This window comes from Eriocheir sinensis, chromosome 9 (assembly GCF_024679095.1).
Source record: "Eriocheir sinensis breed Jianghai 21 chromosome 9, ASM2467909v1, whole genome shotgun sequence".
NCBI lineage: Eukaryota > Metazoa > Arthropoda > Malacostraca > Decapoda > Varunidae > Eriocheir > Eriocheir sinensis.
The window spans coordinates 25,202,457-25,214,956 of NC_066517.1; the positions used below are offsets into that span (position 1 = coordinate 25,202,457).

Below are 12,500 nucleotides of genomic sequence, written 5' to 3' on the forward strand. Positions count from 1 at the left end.
CGTCTCGTCTCGTCTCGTCTCGTCTCGTCTCGTCTCGTCTCGTCTCCTCTCTCCTCATCTCTCCTCATCTCTCCTCTCCTCTCCTCTTCTCTCTTTCTCTTCTCTCTCATATAAACAATTTCCAAAGCCCATAAAAGAGATCAATCGGGTTCTAATGAGTATTTTTTAGGTTCGCGGTATAGAAGAAGGGTCACACTACCACCACCAGGGTCATAAAACTACCCCTGGAAATGCCTCACAACAACTCCTATACGAAAGCCTTGCCACATATGTGCTTGGGCGTCGATATGTTTAATTAAGAATATGAGGAAGGGTCATACTATCACCACCAGGGACATAAAACTACCCCTGGAAAAGCCCCTGCAACAACTCCTATACGAAATCCTTGTCAAATATGAGTGTTTGGGCGACGAAATGGAAGGGTCACACTACCATCACCAGGGGCATAAAGCTACCCCTGGAAATGCCCCCACAACTCCTATACGAAAGCCTTGTCAAATGTGTGTGCTTGGAGGCGGAAATGTTGAAAAATATCACCCTAAGTTAAACTCTAAGGCCCCAAATCTTATTTTAACACACACTCAAATATACCACGTACCAAATTATCAGGAAATACGAAATAATAATAATAAGAAGAAGAAATATAATAATAATAAGAAGAAGAAGAAGAAGAAGAGCTAGCGATAACCCTCAACAAACAACTCCTTATTATAATGAAAACTGGGACGTCTAATGATATAGAATAATAATGATGAGATGGCAGTGATAACCCATCAGAAAAACAAGCTCATTATTAAAACAAAACCAAGACGTATATATATTTAATCACTAAACCCTAAAAGCTTTCTCGGACGCCAATTAATCACCCTTTAAAACACACCGGCGGACCCATTAATCACACTCGCTCACCTGCCCTCAACACACCTGGCGGCCGCTCGCTCACACACACAAAAAGTAAACAGAAAAACGAAGGTATGGAGGAAGAGGAGGCTGTTGTACTCACCTTATTGTGGCAGGGACGGACTCTCTCTCTCCCTCTCCCTCGCTTTCCGTCTCTCACTCGCGAATCTGCAAAGAGGAGAGAGAAAGGATGTTAGGTTAGGTTAGGTTAGGTGAGTGTGGTTGACTTAGAAAGCTTAGGAAAGAGGAATGAGGAAAAGACTGATTGTAACATAGAGAAAAGATATCTGTGAAGGGGGGGAGAAAGGTTAGGTTAGGTTAGGTTAGGTTAGGTGAGTGTGGTTGACTTAGAAAGCTTAGGAAAGAGGAATGAGAAGGAAAAGACTGATTATAACATAGAGACAAGATATCTGTGAAGGGGGGAAGAAAGGTTAGGTTAGGTTAGGTTAGGTGAGTGAGGTTGACATAGACAGCTTAGGAAAGAGAAAAGGAAAGTAAAAAACTGATTATAACATGGAGAGGCAAGATATCTGAAAAGGCGAAAAGAAAGGTTAGGTTAGGTTGGGTTAGGCGAGTGTGGTTGACTTAGAAAGCTTAGGAAAGAGGAATAGGGAGAAAAAGACCGAGTGTAACATAGAGAGAGAAGTTCGTGAAGAGAGGAAGAGAGGCTGTTAAGTGAGCATGGATGACTTAGAGAGAAAGCTTATGAAAGAGAAATAAGGAGGAAAACACTGAATATAAGATCGAGAGACGAGAAACGAGTATAATGGACTGGAAAGTGATTAAAACATATTGTGAAGAAAGGAAGAAAAGAAACGAAAGATATCTGTAAAGGCGAAAAGAAAGGTTAGGTTAAGTTAGGTTAGGCGAGTGTGGTTGACTTAGAAAACTTAGGAAAGAGGAATAAGGATGAAAAGACTGATAATAATATGGACCATCAATGACTTATAGACTCCTAATATTAAACGTCTCTCACTCGCAAATATGTGAAGAGAGGATGAAAAGGCTGTTAGGTGAGTGTGACTGACTTAGAGAGAAAGCTTAGGAAAGAGAAATAAGGAGGAAAAGACTGATAATAACATGGACCATCGATGACTTACGGACTCCTGATATTAAACGTCTCTCACTCGCAAATATGTGAAGAGAGGATGAAAAGGCTGTTAGGTGAGTGTGATTGACTTGAAGAGAAAGCTTAGGAAAGAGAAACAGAGGATGAAAAGACTGATAATAACATGGACCATCGATGACTTACGGACTCCTGATATTAAGCGCCTCTCACTCGCAAATATGTGAAGAGAGGATGAAAAGGCTGTTAGGTGAGTGTGACTGACTTAGAGAGAAAGCTTAGGAAAGAGAAATAAGGATGAAAAGACTGATAATAACATGGACCATCGATGACTTACGGACTCCTGATATTAAGCGCCTCTCACTCGCAAATATGTGAAGAGATGGAGAGAAGAAGAGATAGGAAGGATGGAGTACACATCAGAGGGAGTTCGAAAATGTTAAAGAGATGGAGAGAAGAAGAGATGGGAGATGGAGTACACTAACATCAGAGGGAGTTTGAAAATGTTGAAGAGATGGAGAGAAGAAGAGATAGGAAGGATGGAGTACACTAACATCAGAGGGAGTTCGAAAATGTTGAAGAGATGGAGAGAAGAAGAGATAGGAAGGATGGAGTACACTAACATCAGAGGGAGTTTGAAAATGTTGAAGAGATGGAGAGAAGAAGAGATAGGAAGGATGGAGTACACTAACATCAGAGGGAGTTTGAAAATGTTGAAGAGATGGAGAGAAGAAGAGATACCGGAAGGATGGAGTACACTAACATCAGAGTGAGTTTTAAAATGTTGAAGAGATGGAGAGAAGAAGAGATAGGAAGGATGGAGTACACTAACATCAGAGGGAGTTTGAAAATGTTGAAGAGATGGAGAGAAGAAGAGATAGGAAGGATGGAGTACACTAACATCAGAGGGAGTTTGAAAATGTTGAAGAGATGGAGAGAAGAAGAGATAGGAAGGATGGAGTACACTAACATCAGAGGGAGTTCGAAAATGTTGAAGAGATGGAGAGAAGAAGAGATAGGAAGGATGGAGTACACATCAGAGGGAGTTCGAAAATGTTAAAGAGATGGGAGATGGAGTACACTAACATCAGAGAGAGCTGGAAGATGTTGGAAAAGGCCTTTGGGATATGCTTTTAATCATTCCTTCATTTTTAATAGTATCCAAACCCCTTGTGCAAGAGTTAACCAGCACCTTCATTCCTTCATCCTTATAGTGTCCAAACCCTTGTGCAAGAGTTAACCAGCACCTTCATTCCTTCATCCTTATAGTGTCCAAACCCTTGTGCAAGAGTTAACCAGCATCTTCATTCCTTCATCCTTATAGTGTCCAAACCCCTTGTGCAAGAGTTAACCAGCATCTTCATTCCTTCATCCTTATAGTATCCAAACCCCTTGTGCAAGAGTTAACCAGCATCTTCATTTTTTGATCCTTATAGTATCCAAACCCCTTGTGCAAGAGCTAACCAGCATCTTCATTCCTTCATCCTTATAGTATCCAAACCCCTTGTGCAAGAGTTAACCAGCATCTTCATTCCTTCATCCTTATAGTGTCCAAAACCCTTGTGCAAGAGTTCATTAAACGTCTCGGGCTTCCACTACGACTATTTCCAAAGGCCACAGAGAAGATTCACCGGGTTTTCGTGGGTGATTTTCCCGCTCAAGATGCAAAAGTCTGGTAAAACTATCACCAGGATCACAAAACGGTCCATGGAAACCCCAGCTACTTCTACGAAAGGCTTTTATAAGGAGACGAACTGAGGCACCTTGACGTTCAAGAATATGGACTTAAAATAGTTACCGGTATATAAAGAAAAAAATAATAATGATAATAATGATGATATATTGGTATAGACAGACAGACAGAGACATTTATCACTTAACACTGCATCCATTTTCTGTCTGTCTCTCTCTCGTCTCTCTCTCTCTCTCTCTCTCTCTCTCTCTCTCTCTCCAACAATATCCTCCAGGTAGTGTGGTATGCTGTTAGTGCTGACGTCTGGCTGACAATGCTGACTGTCTAATGCTGATTCCTGGGACACAATGGACCCAGCTGATAACAGTAATAAAAGGTGAGTGTCTGAGTGTATAATTGTTGGTCTGGGAAGGACATGAAAAAGTTACAATAATAGTGTGCGATAAGAGGCTGTGTTTGTGTGTGTGTGTGGGAAGGTGTGTGTCTGTGTGTGTGTGTGTGTGTGTGTGTGTGTGTGTGTCTCTCTCTCTCTCTCTCTCTCTCTCTCTCTCTCTCTCTCTCTCTCTCTCTCTCTCTCCACGCAAATTAAGGCCAAAACGTGTTCTTGGAGAGGTGGCGAGAATTTTGATGTTTCGAGGCGTGGAGGTGTGAGTCTGTTGTTATGTGTAGGGAGGGAGGGAGAGGGAGAGAGGGGGAGAAAAAAGGAGAAAAGAGAGAGAGAGAGAGAGAGAGAGAGAGAGAGAGAGAGAGAGAGAGAGAGAATCCATCCATCCATCCATCCATACATATATACATACAGACAGACAGACAGACAGACAGATAGGTAGGAAGATAAACTGATAAACAGACAGACAGACAGACAGACCTTCATCCTCTCCCTTCCCTTCTTCCTCTTCCTTCTCCCCCTCCTCCTCCTCCTCCTCCTCCTCCTCTTCCTCGTGAACCAAATAATATAAAGGAAAAAAAATAAACTCTTGCTGTCATTGTTTTTGTGACTTGCGCGCTCACGAGGTCAGCTGATCAGCCAGTCACGTGGTATTGACCAACCCGTGGCCCATTAGTGTGACCTCGTAGCGCATTAAGGTCACGGGTCATCCAATTAAGGTCATATTAAGAGGGCGGAAAGGAGGAGGGGGAGGAGGAGGAGGAAGAGGAGGAGGAGGAGGAGGAGGAGAAGTATAAGATGGAAGATGAAGAACCACCACCACTTCCACCACAACCACCAACAACAACAACAACAACAACAACAACAACAACAACAACAACAAAAACAACAAACAACAATGAATCATATCAAGAACACCACCAATTACAGATGATAATGACACACCACCACCGCCACCACCACCATCATCACCACCACGGGGGAGGAGGAGGAGGAGGAGGAGGAGGAGGAGGAAAACGATAAGAGGCAAAGAGGACAAGGAAGAGGAGGAGGAGGAGGAGGACGAGGCCAACGATGATAATGAGGAAGATAACGAAGAAGAAGAAGAAAAAGAAGAGAGAAAAGAAGAAAAAGAAGAACAAGAACAAGAACAAGAAGAGAAAAAGAAGAAGAGAAGGAGAAGAAGAAGAAAAGGAGTGAATGTAGGAGGAGAAGGAGGAGGAGGAGGAGGAGGAGGAGGAGGAGGAGGAGAAGGCGGAGGACAGTCGAACAGCCAGCGCGCCATCTGCATTGCCAAGCGTCACCTGGGCCGCCAAGGTGTGCAAAAACTCATTACTACGCAGCCAGGTGGAACAGCCTTACCCACCTACCCACCTACCCACCCCTTACCCACCTACCCTATACCCTGTTCATTCACCTTCTAATCTACCTATCTATCTATCTATCTATCTAACTATTCACCAACTTACCTTCCTACACATTTCTATCTATCTATCTATCTATCTATCTATATCCTATCCAAATACACGTCTTCTTCTTCTTCTTCTTCTTCTTCTTCTTCTTCTTCTTCTTCTTCCTCCCCCTCCTTATCTCTTTCTCGTTTTTCCTCTTCCTCCTTCTCAAACTTTATTTTTCTTCTTTTTTTTCTTCCTTTCTTTGTCTTCCCTTTCTTATTTTTTTTCCTTTCTCTTAATCATTATTCGCTTTTTTGCTTCTTTTTTATTTTATTTTTTCGTCTCTTCTCATCACCACCAACACCTCCACCACCATCACCACTTCTGCTCTCTCTCAACTCCCATCATCACTGTCTCTTCAACACCACTACTAACACCATTACCACCATCACCATCTCTCCTTCCTTACACTACCACCAACACCACTCCTATATACTCCTGCATCACCACCAACACCTCCACCACCATCACCACCAATTCTGCTCTCAACTCCCATCACCACTGTATCTTCAACACCACTACCAACCACCACCCCTATCACCATCTCACCTCCTTCCTTACACTACCGTCAACACCACTCCTACATACTCCTGCATCACCACCACCACCACCACCCCACTTATCTTCCCCTCTATTGATCACTTCATCTTTATCAGTAAGTCATCGAGAAAAATCAATGCCTGGTTCAAAGTCTCAGGTAAACATTCTAAGCACTTATTAATTATGTGGACAGGTATATTTGCCCTCCTCTTCCTCCTCCTCATCATCATCATCATCTTTTCTTCTTCTTCTTCGATTTCCCGTTTCTGTTCTTCCTCGTTTTCTTTTTCGTATTTTTCTTTCTTCTTTCTTCTTCCTCTCTTTATCTTCGTCTCCTCCATATTTTTCTTTTTTTATCCTTTCTTTTATTCTCCTTTTTATTGTTTCTTTCCTATTTCTCCTTCTCCTCCTCCTCCTCCTAACCTTCTCTAAACGTACGTAGGGAAATTTTTATTGAGACAAAGAAACAAACAAAAAGTAAATTACATCCATTATAATCAATCAATCTCTCTCTCTCTCTCTCTCTCTCTCTCTCTCTCTCTCTCGGCCTCGGTAGCTATCTGATTAGCATTAGTCATCTTCCTCAAGGCTGTTTGTTTTTATCTTTTATTTAGTAGAACCAGACAGACAGACAGACAGACAGACAGACAGACGGACAGACAGACGGACAGACAGACAGATAGACGGACAGACAGACAGACAGATAGACGGACAGACAGACAGACTGATAGACGGACAGACAGACAGACAGACGGACAGACGGACAGACAGACAGAAGCATTCCCTGTGACTCACTTTAACATCAGAAAAAGGAAGATAATGTGATATTTAAGGCAAGCGATGATTCCTCGTATAAGTTTTACCTCCCCGCCGCCGCCTTGTGACTCACTTCAGTATCAGAATGAGGTAGATAACGAGCGTTTTTTTGGAAAGAGATGATTCCTTGTATAAGTTACCTCCCCGCCGCCGCCTTGTGACTCACTTCAGTATAAGAAAGAGGAAGATGATGAGCGTTTTTTTGGAAAGAGATGATTCCTCGTATAAGTCTCCCCCCCTCCCCTCCCCCCCACCGCCCAGCCCGTCCAATCACCGAGGAAGGAGAGAGAAGACAGGACAGTCGTTTACATTCACCTCAGAAGTTACCGATAATCAAAACAAGGAAAGCGAATAGTGTTAAAACGCGATAGGCGAGCAAAGATGAACGTGAGAGACACACATGATACACTCAGGCCGCGGCGGGAGGGAAGAGAATAACAGTAAGGTGAGATGAAGAAGGACAGTCGATTTTTGTTGTTGTTGTTGTTGTAAGAGCAGAGAAGGGAACAGAGAACATTAGAAAAGTCCACCTCATCTACCTCCTCCTCTCTCTCTCTCATCCTCAACCTCCTCAACCTAATCATCATCCTGAACTTCATCATCGTCCTCGTAGTCCTTCTCTCTCTCATCATTGTCCTCCTCCTCCTCCTCCTCCTCCTCCTCCTCCTCCTCCTCGTCTGAGAGTAAGGGGGAGGAGGAGGAGAGGTCGAGGCAGGACATAACAAAACAGAAAATCGAGACCCCACTCAGCGCTGCACTTAAAAAAAAGGAGACAAAAGTAAGGCGGGCATTTGCTGGGATGTTCGTCGTCTTGGGGTGAAAAATTCCAATCTCCGCAAAGTACTTCAAGATAAAATGTTATATTGTAGATAGCTGATGGAACAAAAAAATATGGTCTTAAGCTGTTATTTAAATGGCTACACTGGCTATTTAAAGGGCAAAGCAGGCCATTTAAACCCCCGCGCGTGAGTGAATGAGTGAGAGAGAGAGAGAGAGAGAGAGAGAGAGAGAGAGAGAGAGAGAGAGAGAGAGAGAAGAGGAAAGAAGGGAGAGATTTGACTGAGAAATTACCACTACTACTACCACTACTACTACCACCACCACCATCACCACTACCACCCCAACCCCAACCATCACTACCACCATCACCACCACCATCACCACCACCAATATTAGTACTCAAGAGGCTGCGTTGGAACCCTTATCACCGTCCTCCTTCACATCAAGATAATGCCAATGATAAATGATAAACAGGTGGGAGATGGGCCTACCCGCGTGTGCGTGTGTGTGTGTGTGTGTGTGTGTGTGTGTGTGTGCGCGTTACAGAGGAGGAGAAAGGTAGATATAATAGATGCTAATGATAGTATTTGGTCATCGCTTGATAGGACGGTAAATCTATGACAAGGGGTAATGTCTGTGTGTGTGTGTGTGTGTGTGTGTGTGTGTGTGTGTGTGTGTGTGTGTGTGTTAGTAGTAGTAGTAGTAGTAGTAGTAGTAGTAGTAGTAGTAGTAGTAGTAGTAGCATCAATAGTAAAATAATTTGCTTGTATATGTGTTTTTGTGATATAATAATAACAATAACAACAACAATAATAATAATAATAATAATAATAATAATAATAATAATAATAATAATAATAATAATAATAATACTTCTATAGTTTATTTAATCTCAAAAGCAATATGGGTGAAAAATTCCAACATGCAAATAAATAAACCAAAAGGAAAAGGAGAAGGAAGAGGAGGAGGAGGAAGAGGAGGAGGAGGAGGAGGAAGCTGCTGGGTATGGCTGCTATTTGTGGGCGGCGGGCGAGCAGGGTGTCAGTGATGGGGGCCCGGCAGTTACTATTATAAGAGACAAATCAGGCAGGAAGGAAGGAAGGCTGGCACTGTGCGCTCCCACTCCAGCAGCACACAAACACCGGAGACCACACGAAGGAAAGTTAAAGCAATGAGAAAACTAGAAAGAGGGTTAGATAGCTACTGTAGAAGATTATACAGGTGGAGGGACTGAGAGGAGGGGCAACAAATATCCCAAAATGGACCTCTCCCACTCCCCCTTACTATTTCATCTCAACAGGGTTTTATAGTGGCCCTCTGACGCTGGGTACTCCGTTGGTAATGTGACATGGGACAACCAGGTGGACGCTGAGGGTGTTGTTAGAGCAGTATCCCTACGCGGCTTGCCAGGCTTAGGTGATGTTACGGCCGGGAGGATAAAGGGGTTGGATGCTGCACAGATTTGAGAGAGAGAGAGAGAGAGAGAGAGAGAGAGAGAGAGAGAGAGAGAGAGAGAGAGAGAGAGAGAGAGAGAGAGAGAGAGAGAGAGAGAGAGAGAGAGAGAGAGAGAGAGAGAGAGAGAGAGTGTGTGTGTGTGTGTGTGTGTGTGTGTGTGTGTGTGTGTGTGTGTGTGTGTGTGTGTGTGTGTCGCTGGTCCCTGAATGTCTGGGAGAGCTCTAGGAAGGGTGAGGGAGGAGGAGGAGGAGGAGGAGGAGGAGGAGGAGGAGGAGGGAGCGAGGTGAGAGGAAAATGCAAGAGAGGAGGAGGGACGGAGGAGGAATGAGCCATGAGGAGAGAGGCAATGAGGATGGAGGAGGAGGAGGAGGAGGAGGAATACATAGGAAGAACAGACACCAGAAGACCTATCGGTCTATGGCGAGGGTGTCTGTTTACTACCACTACTACCAGTGATCTACGTGTGGTAGGACAGGACAGGATAGATGAAGGCTCCTCCCCACCCACCTCTCCCTCCGGCAACGTGCCGGCAGGAAACAGTTAGACGAGAACACCATGTGCCTTTAAGGAAGAAAGGGACATGGAAATTTTACAGTAAAGAGAGGAATAAAAGGAAATTACTACCCTTAACTTTCGGAGGAAAGGCGGTGAAGCAGACAGATAGATGGAAAGATAGATAGACAGATAAACAGAGAGAGAGAGAGAGAGAGAGAGAGAGAGAGAGAGAGAGAGAGAGAGAGAGAGAGAGAGAGAGAGAGAGAGAGAGAGAGAAAGAGGGAAACGGAAGGAGGGTGGGAGGAAACAGGAAGTGGAGGCAAAACAGGAAGAAGGGGAGAGATGGAGGCAAAAATAGAGAGAATTGGAGAGAGGAGAGAGAGAGGAATGGCCGGAGGAAAAGAAGGGAAAGGGAGCAGAGTAGGATAAAGAGGAAAAAGAAGGAAGGGAGGAGGGGAAGTGGGGAAAGGGAGGGAATAGGTGTCAAGGGAGGAAGGAGGGGACATTAAAGAGGAAAGTATAAGGTAAATGGGTAATAAGATAATAGGTAAGGGAAAGACTCAAACAGTTAAACTTGCATTCTCTACAAAGGCGAAGGGTGCGTGGAGACATGATCGAGGTTTATAAATGGATGAAGGGCTTTAATAAGGGAGACATTCATAAGGTTTTGTTGGTAAGAGAGCCGGGTAGGACACGTAGTAATGGGTTTAAACTGGATAAATTCAGATTCAACAGGGACATAGGCAAAAATTGGTTTACTAACAGGGTGGTGGATGAGTGGAATAGGCTTAGCAGTCATGTGGTGAGTGCCAATACAATTGTCACATTCAAAAATAGACTAGATAAATTCATGGACAGCGATATTAGGTGGGGTTAGATACACGGGAGCTTAGGGTCAAAGGAGCTGCCTCGTACAGGCCTACCGGCCTCTTGTAGACTCCTGCGTTCTTATGTTCTTATGTTCTTATAAAAGGGAAGGAAGAGGGGGAAGGAGGGGAAGAGGGAAACAATAGGTATAAGTGAAAGGGAGGAGGAGGAGGAGGAGGAGGAGGAGGAGGAGGAGGAGGAGGAGGAGGGGGGAAGAGGAAGTAAAAGGGAAGGGAGGACGAAGGGAAAGGAAGAGAGAAACAATAGGTATAAGTGAAAGGGAGGAGGAGGAGGAGGAGGAGGAGGAGTAGGAGGAGGAGGAGGAGGAGGAGGTGAAGGGGGGAAGAGGAAGTAAAAGGGAAGGGAGGAAGAAGGGAAAGGAGGGGAAGAGGGGAGCAATAGGTAAGTGAAAGGGAGGAGGAGGAGGAGGAGGAGGAGGAGGAGGAGGAATTAAAGGGAAGGGGGAAGAAGGAAAAGGAAAGGAAGAGGGAAACAATAGGTATAAGTGAAAGGGAGGAGGAGGAGGAGGAGGAGGAGGGGAGAGGAAGGGGTGATTAAAGAGGAAGAAGAGCAGGATAGGTAAAAGGGAGGAGAAGGGGAAGAGGGGAAGGGGGAAGGAGGGAAGGAAGGGAAGGAGGGGAAGGGGGAGGGAAGGGAAGGAGGAGAAGGGGGAAGGAAGGGAAGGAGAGGAAGGGGGAAGGAAGGGAAGGAGGGGAAGGGGGAGGGAAGGGAAGGAGGGGAAGGGGGAAAGAAGGGAAGGAGGGGAAGGGGGAAGGAAGGGAAGGAGGGGAAGAGGGAAGCAATTTAGGTAAGTGAAGGGAAGGGGAAGAGAAGGGTAAAGAGGGTGGAGAGGAAGAAAAAGGGGAGGAGGAAGGGAAGGAAAATGGAGGGAAGGGAAGTGGGAGGCAAGAGGTAAGAGGAAGGTAAGAGGAGGTAAGAGGAGGTAAGGGGGAGGAGGTTTGATAAGGGGGAAGAAAGGGAACACAAACGAACACAAAGAAAGAACAAACAGCAGAAGAATGAAAGGGGGAGGAGAGTTTGCAAGGGGGAAGAAATGGAGCACAAAGGATCACAAAGGAAGAACAAACAACAGCAGAAGAATGAAAGGGGGAGGAGAGTTTGCAAGGGTGAAGAAATGGAGCACAAAGAAACACAAAGGAAGAACAAACAACAGCAGAAGAAGGAAAGGGGGAGGAGAGTTTGCAAGGGGGAAGAAATGGAGCACAAAGGATCACAAAGGAAGAACAAACAACAGCAGAAGAATGAAAGGGGGAGGAGAGTTTGCAAGGGGGAAGAAATGGAGCACAAAGGATCACAAAGGGAGCACAAACAACAGCAGAAGAATGAAAGAGGGAGGAGAGTTTGCAAGGGGGAAGAAATGGAGCACAAAGGATCACAAAGGGAGCACAAACAACAGCAGAAGAATGAAAGGGGGAGGAGAGTTTGCAAGGGGGAAGAAATGGAGCACAAAGAAACACAAAGGAAGAACAAACAACAGCAGAAGAAGGAAAGGGGGAGGAGAGTTTGCAAGGGGGAAGAAATGGAGCACAAAGGATCACAAAGGGAGCACAAACAACAGCAGAAGAGGGAAGGAGAGGAGGTTGGAGGTAATACTAAAGTGAAAGGGGGATAAGAGAAGGGTAAGGGGTAAGGGGGTGATGGGGGGTGAGTTTGCAAGGGGGAAGAAAGGGAACACAAAGGAACACAAAGGAAGAACAAACAACAGCAGAAGAGGGAAGGAGTGGAAGTTGGAGGTAATAGGTAAGTGAAAGGGGGATAAGAGAAGGGTAAGGGGTAAGGGGGGTGAAGGGTAAGGGGTAAGGGGGTGAGGGGGGATGAGTTTGGTCATCAATAATTAATGGTCGGCCATCACCTGGCCACACCTGTCCCGCCTCATCGCGACCCCGCACAGGTAACACGGCTCTCCAAACAAGCACCGGCACGCACAAACGCACGCACACGCCCACGCCGGTACGTACACACACACACACACACACACACAAACACACACACATACATAAAAAAAGTGTCAGGTCCTCAATAACATTC

General features: G+C 45.0%; 1 protein-coding gene and 1 long non-coding RNA gene across 3 annotated transcripts in view; one reads left to right on the forward strand and one right to left on the reverse strand.

Moving 5' to 3' along the window:
- LOC126996235 (cytospin-A-like) overlaps positions 1–12,500 on the reverse strand; it is a 141,786-nt gene that overhangs the window by 100,481 nt on the left and 28,805 nt on the right. For both annotated transcript variants that reach the window (XM_050856600.1, XM_050856602.1), the window contains exon 3: positions 1,004–1,068. The gene's annotated coding sequence lies outside the window, so the exon portion shown is untranslated. The remainder of the gene's footprint in view (positions 1–1,003; positions 1,069–12,500) is intronic.
- Positions 1,003–2,343, forward strand: LOC126996239 (uncharacterized). The gene is made up of 3 exons (XR_007751120.1): positions 1,003–1,092; positions 1,213–2,064; positions 2,217–2,343. It is a non-coding gene; the product is annotated as an uncharacterized LOC126996239 (long non-coding RNA).